The sequence below is a fragment of the Otolemur garnettii genome, unplaced genomic scaffold (genome assembly GCF_000181295.1).
Source record: "Otolemur garnettii isolate 467f Iridium unplaced genomic scaffold, OtoGar3 scaffold00037, whole genome shotgun sequence".
In the NCBI taxonomy this organism is placed as follows: Eukaryota; Metazoa; Chordata; class Mammalia; order Primates; family Galagidae; genus Otolemur; species Otolemur garnettii.
The window spans coordinates 3,259,724-3,279,948 of record NW_003852432.1 but is presented as its reverse complement, the minus strand read 5'-3'; positions in this window follow the sequence as shown (position 1 = coordinate 3,279,948).

Genomic DNA, 20,225 nt, shown 5'->3' with positions numbered 1-20,225 from the left:
CCTATGGGAGCGATGCCCACAGCGAAAAGGTACAGCGCCCCGCGTCCGGACAGTTTCATGGGCCGCGGCCTTGCGTGGCTCCCGCGCTCCGGGGAATTAGGGTGAGTAAAATGCTCATTCTAGAATAACATATTTAAGTGTATAACTAAATTTAAGTACATCTTTGAAATGACAAAATTATGGAGTTGTAAAATAAATTAGTGGTTGCTAGGGCTTAGGTAGGAAAGCCCGAGCGAAGTAAATGTTGCTGTAACCTGGGAGCGCCCGGGCTCCTTGTAATGAGAATGTTTTATATTGACTATGGCAGTTCCAGGAGTTTGCACGTATAACAAAAATACAGAACTAGACATGTGCATACAATTAGTGCATTTAAATTTGGTGAAATGCAAACATGGTGGGTGGACTGGGTCAATATCAATTTCTTGGTTCTGTATCATACTAAGCAAGATATGTTATTTTCTATTATAGTTCTTTTGACCGAATGCTAATCTACAATGATCTCCAAATAAATATTTTTAAAATTTCCTAAGAAAAGCAGAATTAATTTCTTTTACAATATAAGAATTTCTCATACCTTAAAAATTAAAATTGTAAATTGATCTGGATTTGAACATAATTACATACTGTAAAAACTTATACTAGGCTTTAATTTCTAATATCTTAATTATAAACTGCTAAGTAAACCGCATTTTATTTTGTCAAGCAAAAATATAATGTGGCTGAAGAGTTTTTAAATCTAAATTGTTTTAAATTATAGTCGCTGGAAGATAACCAAAATGTGATATTTTTGTTTCAAAAAGGGTACCATATACAAATTGCAATGTGTGAAACTCCCTCTAATTGAATTGGCTTATTAGGAATGTATTGTGCAAGTTTAATTCATGCGCAGTGACATTTAATATGATGTATGTTTTCCCATTTATTAAGACTGTTTATTCTCTCCCAACAGTATATCATAACAAACTTACCAAAAACCATTGCTTGAACAGTCGCTTGTCTTTGGGGACCACATTTTTATTTGCCATTTAATATCTTGATGCTGGCCATAGTAATTTTTCATTAGAAAGTATATATCTTAAATAGCCTATTAAATATAACAACCTCTGGTTTCTTTAACATAATTTCTAACTACATTCAGTTTTTCCTTTATTTTGCTAGCACCCAGTACAGAATCACATTCAATTATATTACCTCTGACAATAAAAATTGCACTCGATATACATGCTAAATACTATCTCTCTTATCTTTTGGTCCGAAGTCAAAAAGCAACAACCAGAAGTCATTGAAATCTACTTAACTACAAACTAGTTGTTCTAATGCTAATACAAATGTATTTGGTGCTAAATCATTAAAAGAACAATGCCTTTGGGGTAAATTTTTGATGCAGAAAAGCATTATCCGAGATACTGAATATTATGCATATCAAAGGCTCAGGTATTCAATCAATGATTAAACTTGTAAATATCTAATATAATACCTGTGTAGCAGATTCGAAATGCACATGGTTCTCCTGCTGCAATGGTGCAAAGACGATTGAGTCCTGGAAAAATAAAATATTTAATAATAAGACCAGAAGCAGAAACTGTCTTGCAGAATCACACATATTTAATGACACCGGGTTGTCTCCAAAGTTATAGATAACCACTCTTTCCTAAGCCTGACCAGACTTACATCTCGTAAATTCAAGCTATTGATAACATCCCAATAGCCTCCTGCTATTTCTCTCTCCAAACAAAAATGTAGGGGATAATTGGGTAAAATTTTTCAGCAAAATATGGTAATGCCAGCTTTCACTTATGTGTCGAGAATTCCCAAATCTGTCAGATTTTGGGATCTGACAGGATCCCAAATCTTGTCGTCTTTTCTGTATGACTGCTTGCTATTTCACCAGCTTTAGTGTTACACTTTTGTATTTGGTGCACTATTTCAAACACGTGAGCACCCATAGGTATTTACAAGGTAGAGGAAACAAAGCTTCAACTCTTGTAGCATGAGTTTGAGACGTTCCTTAACAGAATTCAAGGCGTGGAAATCATGTAATTTATACTCCCCTAGGAGAGAATGAGTGAGAAAATGTTTGCAAAATTTTCATTATCGTCCACTCTTAAATTTAACCTCTTTATTATAATATAAATTCACTCAGCTCCACACTCCTTAATATTAGCACCACAGGATGTTGTGTAATCGGCTGAAATATAGATTAGAAAATCATTTGTATGAAAATCTTAATTTCTCATTAGATGATATGAGATAAAAACTGACATTTAGGAGTTTATCTAAAATATATTTTTATTTTTCTTAACAAGCTCAGTTTCTTGGGATATAAAAGGGTCTCCGTGTTTTTAAATAAAAGGATGTACAGTTGTGAGTTGTAGGTTCTTTCATTCGTTTGATATGCTCCCCAGGGTGGCCCTAAACTACCTGGGAAGCCTGGAAGAAAAGGCTGTAGGAGGCTGGAATGAAAGCACTGGGACAGGGCAGATCTTTGTTGTGTGAAAATTCAGGAGTGAAAATATTGTACCCTGCAAAACCTGAGGCTACTTTAAAGGCGTCAGTTGCCTGCCTTTCACTTCACCATAGTGCTCCCTAATATTCTTTAATCGTCTTCCTTTTCCACTGTCTGTAGCACATACACCCCCATCCCTCCTCAGAGTTGAGCTATTTCCTTTAACTTGGGAACAGTTTGTTCTTTTCTCCATAGATGCACGTGCACACACGATGAACGTTATTCTAACATGTATCCAATATAACCACATCTACTTCTTAAAAGTGTTGTAAGATGAGGGATATCTATCTCTGTCACAGCCCACTGCTGCCACCCCTTGTCAGGGCCCAGGACTGGCCAGGTCTGGCCCCGGCTTAACTAGGTTCCAGACGCAGACTGCTCAGCTACCTTGTTCAGGAACAATTTCTCTTAGGTGCCTGAGGGCTATCTACTTTAGCAGGAGAGCCAGAGAGTCTTAGAGAAAGTAAAGCAGTCTTAGAAAGATAGATCTTAGTCTTTAGCAGAGCTTGGTAATCTGCAGCAGAGAGAGGCCGTGCTGGTGTTCCACAGGCAGGAGAGGAGACAGAGTCAGAGTAAGCACCTGTGATAGAATGCGCATGCTCCCCACTGCCTTCTCCTCCAGCCTAATATGGGGCTGAGCTCCTGCCTCTCAACACCACAGGTGTAGAGACTGCCAATTCACCACTGCTCTCATCTCACGAGCTCTCGTGCTTGTTAGGAGAGCTAAATCCTTCTCCATGCCCTTTCCACCAATGTGTTCCATTATTGAGCTTTCCAGGTATTTCTTATAACTCTCACTCCTCCTAGCCATAGCCTCTATGGGCTGCTACCTATCTCCTGTTACTTCTTTTCAATAATATTGTATTGACAGAAATCCTCATTATAGGGATGACAAATGGAAGACAATAAACCATGAACTTCAAATAAAAACCATTTGTAAATTTCCGTTTCATACCTTATTGGTAACCAAATGTCTGCCAAATTCAGTATCTTAGGGAAAAATAATTTAATATCTGGTTATGCATTCACATAACCTCCAAGCCTGCAGGGACACTGCACGTGGAGCTGTGCTGAGGCGGCAGCAGAGACATGGGCTGCAGCCGGGTGTGTGTGTGTATGTGCGCTGATGTGCCGATGTCAGGCTGGGCAGAAGAGCGAGCCTGTGGTGGCGAGGGCGACCTGGGGAACCTTCTAACCACTATACATGAGAAAGACTGGGAGGACCTGTTCAAGATTTTGGCAGATCGAACTCAAGAACTGGCATGGCCTAGTGCACTTCACCTTCATGCGCTTCAAGGACCCCTGTTTAAAAAAAAAAATTAATATCTTCATTTCAAAATATACAGATTTTTTATGTGTTTGTGACATTATCATTTTATAGTATTAGGGGCCCATTTAAAAAATTCAAATGCTATAATAGGCATGGCAGGAACCCATTAAAGGGAATCTTAGAATGTTAAATAAGCTCTATAAATAAAATCACAAAACATATGTATTTTAACCTAATCAAAATTTAAAATAATTGAAGAAAATAATATTAACCAGGTGATAATTGCTATAGGATTCTAGGGAATATTATTGCAATTAATACACTGAAAACATTGAAAAAATAAAATAATATAGATGTTTTCTGGATCTGAAAAAAGTACTATCGGCATTTTAATGGGAATTGTATTAATCTATAAGTTGCTTTGGGTAGTATGCCATTCAAACAATGTTGATTCTGCCAATACATGAGTATGGTGTATTGTCCACATGTTTACAACCTCTCAAATGTCTTTCCTCAGTGCTTCGTAGTTCTACCAATAGAGATCCTTCATGTCCTTTGTAAAGTATATTCCTAGAGATTTTATTTTCTTATTGCTATTGTGAAGAGTACTGCATCTTTGATTTGATTCTCAGCATGACCGTTGTTGGTATATATGAAAGCTGCTGATTTGCGTACATTGATTTTGTAACCTAAGACTTTGCTGATCTTATTTATCAATTCCAGGAGTTTCTTAGTTGAATCCTTAGAGTTTTCTAGCTATAAGATCATATCATCAGCAAAGAGCGATACTTTGATCTCTTCTTTCCCTTGGATTGATTTCCTTCTTTTGCTTAATTGCTCTGGCAAGAACTTCCGGAACCATGTCGAGTAAAAGTGGTGAAAGTGACAACTTTCTCTGGTTCCAGTTTTAAGTGGGAATGCTTTTACTTTTTCGCTGTTCAATAGAACGTTGGTTGTAGATTTGTTGTAGATAGCCTTTATAGTTTTGAGGAATGTCTGATATATGCCAATTGAGTTGATCTTTTTGTCAAATGCTTTTTCTACATCAATTGAAAGGATCATCTGGTCTTTGCTTTTGTATCTATTTATGGGGTGGATTATATTTATTTATAGATTTTCATATATTCAACTTTCCTCATATCTCTGAGATGAAGCCCACTTGGTCATGATGATTTTTTTTTTGTTTGTTTGTTTTTGTTTTTCTTTTGCAGTTTTTGTTCAGGGCTGGGTTTGAACCCAACCATCTCCGGCATATGGGGCCGGCACCTTACTCCTTTGAACCACAGGCACTACCCATGATGAATTTTTTTGATATGTTGCTACATTTTGTTTGCTAAAATTTTACTGAGAATTTTTGCATCTATATTCATAAGGGATATCTTATATGAAACCAAAAAGACTTCAAAGCCAATGCAACCTTATGTAATAAGAACAATGTGGGAAGCATCCCTTTGCCAGGCTTTAATCTATACTAAAAGCTGTCATAACCACAAGAGCATAGTGTTGGCACATAAACCCGGACATAGACCTATAGATCAAAACAGCAAACATAAAGATGAAATAATCCTCATATTATCATCTAATTTTTGACAAAAAAAGATAAAAACATATACTGGGGGAAAAAGCCTTATTCAGTAAAGGTCCTGGGAAAACTAGGTAGCCACATGTGAAAGACTTAAACCTAAGGCAGGAAACTCCAAGTATCCTAGAAGAAAACGTTGGAAAAAATGGTATAGATAGTGGGCTATGCAAAGAATTCATGAAGAAGACTCCAAAAGCAATCACAGCAACAACAAAAATAAATGAGATATGATCAGATTGAAAAGTTTATGCACAACCAAGGACATAATCAAAAGTGCAAATTGACAATGCCCAGACTAGGAGAGAACATTTGCATGTTATACAGCTGATAAAGGACCAAGAGCCAGAATCTACAAAGTGCTCAAGTAAATCACAAGAATCAAACAAAACAACCCCATCGAAAAGTAGGCAAAAGACAGGAACAGAAACTTTTCAAATGAAGATGTACTAATGGCCAACAAAATCTCGAAAACATGCTCAACGTCTGTAATCAAAATCCCAATGAGATATTACTCAACTTCAATGAGAATGTCTAGTATTAAAAAGCCCCCAAACAACAGATGCTGGTGTGGATGCAGAAAAAAAGGAACTCTTACACATTGCTGGTGGGACTGCAAACTAGTACAACTTCTGTGGAAAAATGTATGGAGATACCTCAGAGAACTTACGGTGGACCTACAATTTGATCCAGAAACTCCACTCCTGGGTATATAACCAGAATAAAGGTCATTTTATAAAAAGTATATCTGCACTCCAGTGTTTGTAGCAGCATGATTCACAAGTGCAAAGATATAGAATCAACCCATACATGAATGGATTAATCAAATGTGGTATATGCATACTAGGGAGTACTACTCAGCCATACATATGGTGGTGATCTGTGTCTGGTTTTTTTGGGTTTTTTTTGAGACAATCTCATTTGGTCACCCTCGGTAGATTGCTGTGGTGTCACAGCTCACAGCAACCTCAAACTCTTGGGCTCAAGTGCTTCTCTTGCCTCCGGCTCCCAAGTAGCTGGGACTACAGGCCTCTATCCAATGCTCAGCTATCTAGTGTCTTTTGTGACCACCTGGATGGAGCTGGGAAACCATTCTTCTAAGTGAAACATCTTAAGATTGGATAAACAAACATGTGTACTTAACACCAATCGGAACTAACCAATCAACATTTAGGGGCAAATATAGAAGTAAATCTCAATGGAAATCAAGCAGGGGACAGGGAAAAGGGGTTGAGCAAATTCACGTCTTGGACAGAGTGTTCCTATCCCCGTGAAGGACAGACTCAATATATACAAAAAACAAACTATGTAAACAAAATATGTGTACCACCTAATATTCTGAAATAAAAAAACTTAAAAAGGAAAAAGAACATAAAATCCTTAAAAAATAAGTGTGTTAATCTACCACAAAATAGGACAGTAATATTATAAGTAAATATTAAAGAAAGTAGAAATTCTAAAGAATTTAAGAAAAATGTATTCAAAAATACTCTTTCTTGAACCCTTGTAACAAGAATATATATTATTATGGCAATTTAAAATGACTTTGTATGTAGATCATAAACTTATAAATCCGTATTTCAACTTGTTCTGAGTTTTCCTCCTTTGTTGAAAAGGTCAGAACTTTAGGTCACCATTAAATTCTTGACAGCCATCATGAAGTCCTGAAGTCAGGCTGTGAAACAGCTTTTGTTGCTGTAGCATTTGCTTGTTGACACACTCTCCAGGACACTGTGAAGGGCTATTAAAAATTGCCTTTATCTTAAGCTTGGATTAAGGATTGTTTCCCTGTCTTTCATTCACTTTCTTTGTGCTCTTCATATGTTTTTCCTCAAAATTTTCTTTTATTCATGTAAAGAAAAGTATAAATCACCTTCAAATGCAAGGACTCTTTCTCACTAGGAATGGGTGTATACCATCAAACTTATAAATCTGCTTTACTAACAAAGGTGAACTGTCTCCCTCCTAATGCCACCCACGTTTTCTATGACACACATTTGTGAAGAGTGAAAAAATAATATCATTCATGGGATTCACTTAGTTTTAGTTTAGTCTTAGTTTTCTGAGCTATTTCAGTGTATGAGTTAGAGAAAATAATTGTACCATTTTCCAGCACTACTATTGAATCATTTTGGAATGTTATTGGGACATAGTTGAAATCTCCATTTTATTGTATTTACTTCCAACTGGGCAAATACATCTGAGTTTCTGATAATATTTTCATAAAAAATTGTCTATGAGGAAGCAAACTAGATTAGCTATGTAAATTATAATAAATACATCTTATATGTTGAAAAATTAATTTACATTACAGTGGCATAATATTTACTAAAATGAGACTATGTGAAGTGTAATGTCAGTAAACTTAATAAGTTTAAAACAGTTTCGGTTTCATTGAATTAGTTTCCACACATGAGTTGTAAATTTAAAAACTATATTTTATGAGTTTAAATATTAAAATGGAAATGTATCATAAAAATTTGAATTATGGGTGCAATTTTAATGTACTTCACATTTCAGATAGTCCTGAGCTTTCTCTATATTACATACACATGCCGATGATAGACAGACAGATATATGCACACACACATGCTTTTCCTGCGAGTAGCTCTAGCACACACACTTTCTTCAGCAAATCCGTGTGCTAGAGAAATCTCTCATGAGACAAGAATGGCTGATTCACATGCATCCTCTATTTACGTTTTTAAAAAGTTTATATAATTGCCTTTTTTCCATTTAGAAGAACATACATATTTTCCTTATTTTTAAAGAATCACAAACCTACAAAAATGGAGGTAAAGTAACGAAAAAAAGATATCTTATTCCTGAACATTTTGTAAGTTTCTCAGAAGTTGATGTCCACCACCACCAAATTTTTCAGTGGGCATTTTCTATGGAAAAGAACATTCTCTGACATAACCATAATAAGACGAGTATAATAAGGAAATTAACTTTGAGACATTACTATCATGTAATGTTTACAGCCCATTCCACCTTACCAATTGCTTCACTATTTTCTTTTATAGGGAAAGCACATACTTCAGAATCACGTGTAGAATTTAATTGTCATGTCTCTTTAATCTCCTTCATTTTGGAACAGTTTCTCAGACCTTCTTTGGCTTCCTGGGGCTTTAATACTTTTGAAAACTACATCCTAGTTATTTTAAAAATGCCCCTAATATTAATTTGCCTCATGTTCTGTTATCACTAGAATAAGGCTACACTTTTTGTTAAGACATCACAGGAGTGTGCCTTGTGCTCTTTGATGCATCTGATCAAGTAGCACACAATTTTCATTTGCATCATTATTGATGATATTCACTTTGGTCATTTATTAAGGTGATGTCTTCCAATGTTCTACACTGTAAAATTACTATTGCTCTGTTGAAAATGTATTCTGTTTTTAAATTTTTTAAATTAAATTATAACTGTGTACATGAATGCATTTATGGGGTACAATGTGCTGATTTTATATACAATTTGGAATGCTTACATCAAACTGGTTAACATAACCTTCATCTTACTTAATGATGTGTTGTGTTAAGACATTTATACTCTCCTCTTAATAGATCTGACATGTACCCTTGCAATATGCAAAATAGGTGAGGTCCCACCAGTTACCCTCCCTCCAGCCAGGCTCCCCTCTCCTCACCCCTGAAATTGGCCTAGGAGAATATTTTATGAGGAGGACCACCTTGGCAATTAAGCAACACCAAAAATGTATTACTGGGATCTGATCAAACTAAGAAGCTGCTGCACAGCCACGGATACAGTAAGTAAAGCAAGTAGACAGCCTCAGAGTGGGAGAAGATTTCCACAGATTATGTTTCTGACAAAGGTTTGATGACTAGAATCCACAGAGAACTCAAAGTAATTAATGAGAAAAGAACAAGTGATTCCATCTCATTGTGGGCAAGAGACTGGAACAGAAGCTTCTCTGAAGAAGATAGGCGCATGGCCTACAGACACATGAAAATGCTCATCTTTAACCATCAGAGAAATGCAAATCAAAACCACTTTGAGATATCATCTAACTCCAGTAAGAGTAGCCCACATCACAAAATCTTGAAACTACAGATGTTGGCATGGATGTGGAGTGAAGGAAATACTTCTGCACTGCTGGTGGGAATGCAAGCTAATAAGTTCCTTTTAGAAAGAAGTTGGGAACTAAAAGTAGACCTGCCATTCGATCCTGCAATTTCTCTACTAGGTATATATCCAGATGACCAAAAATCATTTTACAACAAAGATATTTGCACCAGAATGTTTATTATAAATGTACTTTAGAAAGAATCATTTTGAAAAACTATAAATATTACTTATCACATTTTTAATTAGTTTAATTTATCTCGTTTGCTCCTCTGTAAACACTAATGGTCCCCAAACAGAGTGGTGTCTTAGCACTAAGGACTTTCATTGCTAAAACTGGAATGATACTTAGCATATGTGCATGTACACATCTTCATATCAATAAATGTTTCCATTTGTGTTAATATATAGAAATAAAAGAGGTAGGAATTATAGAAATTGCATATTTAATATTTTAGGAGACTTCTAAATGTTTTTACAAAGTAGTAGTGCCATTTTAAATTTCTACCAATAATGTATTAGAGTTCTAGCATCTCATATACTAAAACACTTTATATTGATAACCTTTAGCTTTATCCATTCTAATAAATGTGTAATGGTATGTTATTGTGATTTGATTTGCATTCCCCTGATGATAAATGCTAACAACGTTATTTGTGTGATTATTTGCCATCTTTGCTATTGTCTGTCCAAATATTTGTAACTTTTAATGGGTCATTTGCCTTCTTTTAATTGGTATATGCAATTTCTTTATACATTCTAGGTATACATCTTTGTTACATATTATGTACTGAAACTATATTACCTGACTCAATGGATTGAATTTTTGCTTTTATAATGACATCTTTTCAAGATAAAAGATGTTTGTTTTGTCTATAAGATTTGGCACGATCCTTTTTTTTTTTTTGTAATTATCTTTTATTTATAATATTGGTTGTCTATTTTTTTGAGACTTTGGAAAAAACAAAATAATAAGAATAAGTTAACTGATCAAAGTATTCTATAATAGACATACTTCTATCTGACAATGTGAATGTCACTTTGCATTATTACTATTATTATTGCTTAATATTTCATTGCCTCAATCGTCTGATTTCTTTTCTGAATATATTTATCGTCATTTGTTCTTTATGAGGTTTTTGTTCTCAGTCTTTATGTTAAATATTGTTATTGTCATTAAATTTAGCCTTTTTAATTCTGTGAGGGCAAAAGTGGAAACCTAATATACACATGTATAAGTAAGAAAAATAAATTTAAAAAATTTCATTTTGTTATATTCTAGTTTTGCTTTCAGTTATGATTTATGTTTTTTATTTTATTTAAAAAAATCTTTGTTTACTCTAGGGAAGAAAGACATTCTCTTTTTTCTGAAAATTTTATAATTTTAGCTTTTAAGTTTAGGCGTATGATTCACTTCAAGTTAATGTTTGTATATGTTCATTTTCCTCTCAGATGGATGACCAAGTGGTTTTAGTATAATTTTTGGCAAAGTCTTTCTTTCTGTCATTGACTTGCCATGACATCTTTGTTAAAAGTTAATTCACCATGTATGGCTGGGTCTGTTTCTGGATCCTATTTGTTTCCATGAGTCCCTTCTATTCTTTCCCTAATAGCATACTGTTTTGATGCCTGCAGATTTATACTATACCTTGTATGAGTAGTCAGCTGCATGATTCTTTCTCAAAAATACTTTGGCTCTTCTAGGTATTTCCATAAAATGTTAGAATTAATTATTATTTTCTTTTCAAAAAATAACTGTCATAATTTTGGTAGTTATAACATTGAATCTATAGTCAAAATGCAGAAATGTTGAATAACATTATTTATTTTCCTAAACAATAAACAGGATATACTCAATTTTGTTATTCTTCTGTTTGAGTCAGCAATGTTCTGTAATTTTTGGTGGAGTGATATTTCATGGCTTTTGTTAATTTATTTGTAAGTATTTCTTTTGTCCAATTGTGAATAGATCTTTAACATTTTATTTTCCAGTTTAGAAAGCATATGCTAAGTTTTTACAAACAAAATATAGATATTATATATTATTATATAATACAGATAGATATTATATTAATGTATTAATATAATATAGGTATTATATTAATTATATAAGTCTGGGTCATATCTGGGTCAGTTTGGATTTTTATTTTATTAATGTAATGAGTCTTGTCTTCTGTTTCTTTGCATGCCTCATAGCTTTTAACTAGATGACTGATAATGTGGACTTTCTTTATAAGAGATGGATGTTTCACCCACATTCTTGAGTTTGTTTTGGGATGCTGTTAATTTACTTGGAAATAGCTCCCTACTTTCATGTCTTGCTTTCAAGGTCTTAGATGGAATCACTGCATTATTTTGTCCATGACTTGTTTGCCCTTCCGTCTTTGACAAATGCCTTTGAGTACTCTAGTCAATATCCCTTGAAATATAAGGTTTTCTACTCTGGTAGTTGATAAAAGACATTATTCTTTGTAATTGGTGATCTGGTATCCCCCTCTGTCTCTACCCAGTCCTTTCAGGTCACTCATATTATCCTATTATCTAAAAATGTCTTTACTTTAGCTTCATTCTTAAAAAAAAAAAAAAAAAAAAATTCTTTGAGCACATTAAGTATGTTTTCAACTATTTTCCCCCCTCCATGCTATCTGTTTAAATGTGATTGTTTCTATGTAATTTATTTTTTCTATAAATTCTTTCCTTTTTCCTTGTTTTTCCTAAGTTTTATGGAGATGTAGGCCTGGTTTTCTTAAAAAGCATCCTCCTTGGGTTTTCCATGTTTGTGTTTGCAAATATAGAGTTTTCTCCAAATTTGATTGTTTTCAGACATTATACTGTTACACTAATTGGGAAAGAATGGGATCCTGCAAACTGAGATTGGGTACGTGTGGGAAGGTTCTAATGAACCTTGGAAACACTGAGCCTCTGACTTCTGATAAACCTTCATGTACAATGGAAGAATCTCCCCACCCCTGTGGAAATTGCCTCTCCATCCTCTATAGAAGTGTCCCCGCTACTCCCAGTGGCAGTAGCTTTACCATCCCAGTAGTAGTGGCCCTCCCACCTCCAGTGGCAATAGCCTCTCCTGGAGCGGTATTGGCCTTTCTGCCTTCACCTGAGGGGAGTATTTCTGTATTGTTCTTCATTATCTAAGGAAATATGATGGCCTCTGCTGAGGCCTTAGCTCTGCAAGAAATGCAGGTTCTCCTCACAACCCACCCGTAACCCTTAATTGCCTATTGACTTATAACTAAACACAAGTTCCAGCAGGCCCCTAAAGGTGAGGTACACTCCAAATGAAGAGTTGTCCTATACTAGAAAGAACTAATTGAATTTTCTAATTTATACAAAGCAGAAATCCAAGGTATATGTTTTAGAATGCGTAGAATGTGTGCATGTGTGTATATGTGTGTATTTCAGATCTGGCTAGATAGGGTGATATGGGCTAAATAAGCAGCGATTCTATATTCAGGGTTGCAGCTTGGGGATCTCAAAAGAGCTTTAACAGTGTACTTGATTGAATGGCTGAAACATGGACCAAAATATGGCCCATGATGAGCAAATTGAAAATGCCTAAACTTTTTCTGTTTGATCTGTAAAGAGAGATTCAGGGGATTTCGGAAATTGAAATGTTAGAATGGATTTGTCATTTAAGACTTACCTACAATGTTAGGCTTGAGAAGACATAGCTTTCATCAATAATTTGAAAATTTAGTTATTGAATGGAGCTACAATATTCTTGAAGAGCTCCATGATAGTAATTCTCTGTATGCCAGACCTTACAATGGGAACCATACTCAACTCAACTGGAAATACAATAGAACAGAAATACAGTAAGAATAACTGGATCCCAGTGTGGCAGGTACAAAGTGGTGCCACTCAGCTGCAAAAGGCAAGATGGGCATGCTGATGGTGAATAGGGTCAAAGCAGCAGCCAGAACACTCTGACGCTCACAGAGCTCTAGTCTTGGCTAATTGATGGTGGTATTTCTACAGTGAAAACTATAGGACATCTACTAAATTCTTAATTGATCTCTATGTAGCACAAAGTTCTAGGCCAAGGGGGGGAAATACTAATTCAAATCATAAAAAATAGGAAATAATGACCCTTTCTTTCCATTCCCAGATTTGAGCCAGTTTTACACCCCAAGAATCTTTTTAGTTAAGGGGGTGGCTGGGTCCTTCAGGAAAAGGCCTCCATATACTAATAAAATACAAATAAATTCATTTTGTTTTTACTTCAGGACTGTTCATTGGTGAAATAAATAATCAAATCTTTCAGAAACTACTAGATACTGGCTCTCAACTTGTACTGATTTCAGGAGATTGTAAGCATCACAGCAGCCCTCTACTAAGAATATAAATGCAGGAACATCAAGTTATCAATGAACTTTTAGCTAAGGTCCATCTCACAGCAGGTCTAGTGCAGTGGTTCTCAACCTTCCTAATGCCACGACCCTTTAATACAGTTCTGCATGTTGTGGTGACCCCCAACCATAAGATTATTTTTGTTGCTACTTCATAACTATAATTTTGCTACTGTTATGAATTGTGATATAAATGTCTGATATGCAGGATGTGTTTTCCGATGGTCTTAGGCGACCCCAGAGAAAGGGACATTCGACCCCCAAAGGGGTAATGACCCATAGGTTGAGAACTGCTAGTCTAGTGGGTCCATTTTGTGTTTTGTCCCCAGTTACAACATGCATAATTGGAATATAGATGTTTAAAATTGGAAGAATCCAATCCTACATTTATTCCTTGATCTGTGGAGTAAGAATCAATATGGTGGGAAAAACCAAGTGGACATCATTTTAACTACTTTCATCTGTGAAAATAGAAAATTAAAAGTAAAACCACATCCTTAGAGTGTCCACAGAAAGTAATGCCGCTATTGAGGAATTGAAAGATGTAGCAGTGTTGGTCCCCACCACATGCACTTTCAGTCCTCCTCTTTGGTCTGTGCGGACAGATAGATCTTGGAGAACGACAGTGGATTATTGAAGGCTTAATGAAATGATGCCACTAGTTACAGCTGCAGTACTGGGTGTGGTTTTATCTAGTAGGAATCTATTAATCTCAAAAATGCTTTCCTGTCCATTCCATTGTTTAAGGCATACTAGAAGCAGTTTTCTTTCTTCTGGGAAAGCCAGCATTACACCTACACTGCCCTCCTCAGGGCATATATCAACATTTCAGGTGTATGCAATAATTTAGTGTAGAGGGGCCTTGACTTCCTTTCCCTCCCATGATACACATGTATCATTCTGGTCCATTATGTTGATGATATTATGCTAATTGGACATAGCAAATGAGAAGTAACAACTACTCAAAAATTATTGGTAAGATTCTTGTCAGAGGGTGGGAAACATGTTTGACTAAAATTTGGATGCCTCCTATCTCAGTAAAATCTAGTGGCCCTTTTTAAGGGGAAGAACAAGTTGTTATGTCTTATTCTTGCTGCAACTGAGGAAAAGGCACAATTCTCAGTGATCTCATTAAGATTGGGGAGGCAACCTATTTTTTTTATTTGAGTATCGTATCCTGGGCTATTAACCAACTGACCCCAAAGCTACTAGTTTTGGATGGAGCGCAGAACAAAACAAAATTCTGCAACAGGTCCAGACTGCTCCATTACTCCAGCTGCATGGACAGCAAATCCAATAGTGCTTGAAGTGTCAGTGACAGATAGGGAGAAAGGCTCCAGTCAGTAAATCACAGCCCAGGATTTTAGAATTTTATTTTTTATTAAGTCATATACATATAGATCATGAATATATTTAAGCATATGTGGGGTACAGTGTATTGATTTTTTTTATACAATTTGACATGCTTACATCAAACTAATTAGAATTTTAGAGCCAGGCCCTGCCATTGTTTGAAAATAGCCACTCTATTTTTGAGAGAAAGTTTTTGTCCTTCTTCTGAACCTTAGTAAAGACTGAATGTTTCACTGTGGGCACCAAATTACCAAGTGACTTAAGTTGCTCATAATGAACTGGGTGTCTTCTGACACTGTGCCATACAAAATAGCTGTACAGTAACATTCCATTATCAGTTGGAAGTCATATATATGTGATCAGCCCCAAGAGGTCCTTGAAAGCACAAGAAAATTATGTGAAGAAGTATCCCAAATGCCCCAGATCCCTTCTCCTGCTATGCATATTTTTGTTTTCTTTTACCCCATACTTTATGGATCATAGATTCTCTATAAACAACTGACAACAAAAGAGAAGGCACAGGCCCAGTTTATAGAAGGTTGCACATGCATATTGTGAGCACCACAATAAAGTAGACTGCTCTAGCTTTACAGACTCTACCAGCATCCCTGATGGACAATTTTAAAGGGATAGCCTCCCAGGGTCAGAACCTTGGGCGGTATAGGTAGTTGTGCACTTTGCTTAGAAGAAGAAATGGCCAAATGTGCAATTTTATTCTGAGTCATGGGCTGTGGTAGATGTTTGGGCTGGGAAGTGATGGACTTGGAAAAAGCATGATTGGAAAACTGGTGATAAATGAATTTGAGGAAGAGGTTTCTGGAGACATCTTTTCAAATGGACAATAAACATGAAGACATTTGTGTCCCATATTAATGATCACCAAAGGGTGACCTCAACAAAAAGGCTTTTCATGGTCATATGGATAGGATGACATGTTTTGTACATACCATTCAGCCTCTGTCCACAATACCACTGTCATTACCTAATGGTTCTCTGAACAAAGAGAACCCATGGTGGCAGGGCTAGCGGCTATATATGAACTTCTATGTTCTATGTATGAACTGTCCTGCTACAATACTGCTGAGTGCTCAAAAGCAGCAGAGAATGTCACTGAGAAACACTGAGCCCTTGGTATGATTGCAGTCCCTGAGATGATGAGGCAGCTACTTTGTGGCAGGCTGATTATGTTGACTGCTTCCATCCATCATGAATGGGGTAATATTAGGACCTTATTGGAATAGTTCCTTCCTCTGGATACAGATTTACTTTCCCTGTACCCAATGCTTCTGCTAAAACTACCATTCATGGACTTATGGAATGCCTTGACCATAGTAAAAGGATTCTATACTGTCTTGTTTCTGACCCAGGAAATCATTTTACAGCAAAAGAAGGGCAACAAGGGGCTCACTCTCATGGAATTCACTGATACTGCCGTGTTTTCTATAATCCTGGATCAACTGGCTGGATAAAATGGTGGAATGGCTTTCTGAAGATTTTTTTCTGCACCTAGAATTCATGGCTCCTGGAATGAAGGGAGTGGAAAAGGAGTAGCATCTCTCGTTATTACTCCTAGTGATGCACTAGAACAATTCTTCCTATTCCTGTGATTTAATGTATGTTTTACTAAAGGGGCTAGATTAAGATAGAGAAATGCAGCTATCAGGAGACACAATAATTCAATTAAACAGGAAGTTAAGACTACCACAAGTTCACTATGGGCTCCGTAGGCCTCTGAATCAATAGGTAATGAAAAGAGTTACAGCACTGAGTAGAGTAATGGTTCCAGATTACCAAGAGGAAATAGGAATACTACTTCATGACGGAGGTTAGAAAGAGTATGTCTGAAGTATAGGAGCTCACTTAGGTTATCTTCCTAGTAGACAGCTGTGATTAAGGTCAATGGAAAACTACAACAAACTAGTCCAGGCAAGACTTCTAATGGTGTAGACATTCATAAATAAAGGTTTAGGTCATCTATCTTGTAAAGAACAATGAACAGCTGAGGTGCTGGCTGAAAGCAAAGGCGATACTGAAGGGGTATGTATTAGAAGAAGGTAATTATAAATACCAACTATGATCATATAACTAGTTATACATATGAGGACTGCAATTGTCATGAGTATTTTCTCCTTATTTTGTTCTGAATAATTTGGTATGTATGTATAAATATATTAAGCAAATATCTTTGTTTTCTCTCTTTTTTAAGGTGGGACTTTTTTATTATTGGGGATTCATTGAGGGTACAAGATGTGTCACACACTGAGACCCTACCCTTCTCCCTCCTTATCTCTCTCTGATCTCCCTTTACCCCACCCCTCATTGTGTCATTGTCATTAATTGTCCTTATATCAAAATTGAATACATAGGATTCGTGCTTCTCCATTCTTGTGATGCTTTACTGAGAATAATGTGTTGCACTTCCATCTGGGTTAATACAAATGCTGTAAAGTCTCCATTTTTAAAAATGTCTGAATGGTATTTCATGGTATACATGTGCCACAGCTTGTTAATCCATTCCTGGGTTGGGGAGCATTTAGGCTGTTTCCACATTTTGACAATTGTAAATTGAGCTGTGATAAACAATCTAGTGTATGTGTCCTTGTGATGAAAGGGTTTTTTTTTTTTTTTTTTCCTTTCTGGATAAATGCTCAGTAATGGGATTGCAGGATCAAATGGGAGGTCTAGCTTGAGTTCTTTGAGATTTTTCCATATTCTCTTCAAAAATGGTTATATTAGTTTTACAGTCCCACTAGCAATTGAAAAGTATTCCTTTATCTCCACATCCATACCAGCATCTGCAGTTTTGAGATGGGCCATTTTTGCTGGAGTTAGATGATATTTCAGGGTGGTTTTGATTTGCATTTCTCTAATAATTAAGGATGATGTGCATTTTTTCATATGTTTCTAGCCATTTGTCTGTCTTCTTGAGAGGAGGTTCTGTTCATCTCTCTTCCCCATTGATATATGGGATTGTTGGCTTTTTTCATGTGAATTAATTTGAGTTCTTTGTAGATCTTAGTTATTAAGCTTTTGTCTGATTCAAAATATGCAAATATCCTTTCCCTCTGTGTAGATTGTCTATTTGCTTTGGTTGTTGTCTCCTTAGCTGTATAGAAGCTTTTCCATTTAATTAAGTCCCATTTGTTTATTTTGGTTGTTATTGCAATTACCATGACAGTCTTCTTCATAAAGTCTTTCCCCAGGCTGATATTTTCCAGTGTTTTTATGATGCTTTTTTTGGAGGATTTTTATCATTTCATGCCTTAAATTTAAGTCCTTTATCCATCTTGAATCAATTTTTGTGAGTAGAGGGAAGTGCAGGTCTAGTTTCAGTTTTTTGCATGTGGATATCTAGTTCTCCCAGCACCATGTATCGAATAGGGAGTCTTTCCCCCAGTGTATGTTCTTGTTTGGTTTATCAAAGATTAGGTGGTTGTAGGTTGTTAGTTTCATTTCCTGGTTTTCGATTCGATTCCAAATGTCTATGTCTCTATTTTTGTGCCAGTACCATGCTGTCTTGACACTATGGCCTTGTAGTACAGTCTAAAGCCTGGTAGGCTGATACCCCCAAGATTGTTTTTGTTACTAAGAACTGCCTTAGCTATATAGGGGTTTTTCTGGCTCCATACAAATGGCAGAATCCTTTTTTCCAAGTCTTAAAAGTACTATGTTGGTATTTTAATAGGGATGGTGTTGAATCTGTAGATTGCTTTGGGAAGTATAGACATTTTAACAATGTTGATTCTTCCCAGCCATGAGCATGGTATGGTCTTCCATTTGTTAAAGTCCTCTGCTCTTTCCTTTCTTAGGTTTTCATAATTTTCTTCATAGAGGTCCTTCACCTCCTTTGTTAGGTATATTCCTAGGTGTTTCATTTTCTTTGAAACTATGGTGAAGGGAGTTGTGTCCTTAATTAGTTTCTCATCTTGGCTGTTATTGGCATATACAAAGGCTACTGACTTGTGGACATTGATTTTATATCCTGAGACATTACTGTATTTTTTGATCACTTCAGGAGTCTTGTGGTTGAGTCTTTGGGGTTCTCTGACTATAAGATCATATTGTTAGCAAAGAGGGAGAGTTAGACCTCCTGTGCTTCCAATTTGGATGACCTTTATTTCCTTGTCTTGCCTAATTGTATTAGCTAGAACTTCCAGCACTATGTTGAATAGTAGTGGCAATAGATAGAGGACAACCTTGTCTGGTTCCAGTTCTAAGTGGAATTGCTTTCAGTTTTACTTCATTCAATAAAATATTAGCTGTGGGTTTGTCATAGATAGCTTCTATCAGTTTACAAAATGTGCCACCTATGCCTATAACTCTTCAGTGTCCTAATTAGAAAAGGATGCTGGATTTTATCGAATGCTTTTTCTCTATCTATTGAGAAGATCATATGGTCTTTGTTTTCACTTCTGTTTTTTTCTTTTGTATTACTTTATTATGTAACATAAGATATATTGACATCATATCACTATTTAATTGTTAATGCTACATCATATTATTTAAGTTATGTGATATTAACAAATAGCAAGCATTGCTTAAGGATTTAGTATCTTCTAGGAAAATGATTAGTGCATTTTCAGTTGAGTACCTTATAGTTGTATTATGTTGGGTGAAATTATGACCTTGTTACTACTGCCATTTTGGAAATAAAGTATGCTTCAAGGAAGTGTGTACGGCTTAAAGAGAGGTATAATGAGAGGTAGATGTTTGATGATTAATTTTATGTGTCAATTTTATTGGGCTAAGGAATTCCTAGACAGATGGAAAGGCGATATTTCTGGGTACATTTGTAAGGGTGTTTCTATAAGATATTACTATTTGAATCAATAGACTAAATAAGGAAGATTTCTCCCACCATTGTCGGTGGGGTTATCCAGTCCATTAAGGGTTGCTGAAAAATAAAAAAAAAAGCAGAGGAATGACAAATTTACTCTTTTTCCTTGAGTTGGGACATCCACATTTTCTTGTTCTTCAGCACTAGTTCTTCTGGTTTTTGAGCTTTTGAACTTAGACCAAAATTTATACCATTAATTCCTTTTCCTCTCAGATATTTGGTCTAAA